Source organism: Chrysochloris asiatica, unplaced genomic scaffold (genome assembly GCF_000296735.1).
Source record: "Chrysochloris asiatica unplaced genomic scaffold, ChrAsi1.0 scaffold00012, whole genome shotgun sequence".
Classification (NCBI taxonomy): domain Eukaryota; kingdom Metazoa; phylum Chordata; class Mammalia; order Afrosoricida; family Chrysochloridae; genus Chrysochloris; species Chrysochloris asiatica.
The window spans coordinates 461,749-463,435 of NW_006408530.1; positions in this window are offsets into that span (position 1 = coordinate 461,749).

Genomic DNA, 1,687 nt, shown 5'->3' on the forward strand with positions numbered 1-1,687 from the left:
CGTTGAGTTAGTTCTGAATCATTGCAACCCTACATAGGGTTTCCAAAGCTATAAATTTTTGCAGAAGTAGGAAGCCTAGTGGGCTCCAACTGCCAACCTTGTGGTTACCAGTTGTGATAGTTAAGGTTTTGTGTCAACTTGACTGGACCGTAATCAACTCTACAAAGATTTCTTCTATAAGCGGCAAATCAATTGTAAGAAAGTTGCCTTAGGGGTGTGGCTTCCTTCCAATATATTAGGCACGCAGGCAATGCTTACTTGCTCTCTGCTGGGTCTGAATCTTGAATCTGGCTCATCCTCCTACCTCCGGTTCCTTACTTTATTAACAGCCAATCCTGGAAATCCTCAACAGTCGTCTGTGTTTTTAGCTTCTGGGCCTGCCTTACTGCCTGCCTACCTGATTCCCAGTCAGCCTGCATGCCTGTGGATCTTGGTTGGCCTAACCTGGACTTGGGATTCTCCCACCTGTACAACTGTGTGAGTCATTTCCTTGATACAGACTTCTCTCTCTCTATACATACATATGTATGTATAGAGAGAGAGAAGTCTGTATCAAGGAAAGTATGTATATAGAGAGAGAAGTCTGTATCAAGGAAATGACTCAGCTCTGGTAGCGTAGTGGTTACGAGTCGGGCTGCGAACCACAAGGTCCGCAGTTCGAAACTACCAGCTGCTCCGTGGGAGAAAGATGAGGCGATCTGCTCCCGTAAAGATTTACAGCCTCGGAAACCCTGTTCAGGGTCGCTATGGGTCGAAACCGACTCGATGGCACTTAACAACAACAACATATATATACATAAATACGTTTTACTGGTTTTACTTCTCTAGAGAACCCAGCCTAAAATAGCAATCCAATGATTATCCTACAGAACCACAGTGATCCATAGTTATGTGTACACGTTGTTGCTGTTGTTAGGTGTCATCAAGTCAGTACTGACTCATAGCAACCCTATGCACAACAGAAAGAAACATTGACCGATCCTGCACCAACTTCACAATTGTTACATGTGAGTCCATTGCTACTGACACTATTCCAGTCGATCTCATTGGAAGCCCTCTTCTTTTTCCCTGGCCCTCCATTTTACCAAGCATGATGTCTTTCTCAAGGGACAGGTCCCTCCTGATAATATGTCCAAAATATAAGAAATCTATCATCTGGCCATCCTGGCTTCTAAAAGCATTCTGGATGTATGTCTTCCAACACAGATTTGCTTGTTTTTCTGGCAGTCCATGGTACTTTCAATATTGTCCTCCAACACCATGACATCAAATGCGTTGTTCTTCTATGGTCTTCCTTGTTCATGGTTCAACTTTCACATGCATATGAGGCTATTGAAAACACTATGGCTTGAGTCAGGCACACCTCAGTCCTCAAACTGACATCTTTGCTCTTGAACACTTTAAAGAGGTCTTAAGCGACAGATTTTCCCAATGCAATATGTCTTTTGATTTCTTGACTGCTGCTTCCATAAGTGTTGATCATTGAGCCAAGCAAAATGAAATATTTGACAGCTTCAATTTTATCTCCATTTATCTTAATGTTATTTATTGGTCCAGTTGTGAGGATTTTTGTTGTCTTTACATTGAGGTGCAATCCATACAGAAAGCTGTGCTCTTTGATCTTCATCAGTATGTATTTTAAATCCTATTTGCTATCGACAAACAAGGCTGTATCATCTGCATATCA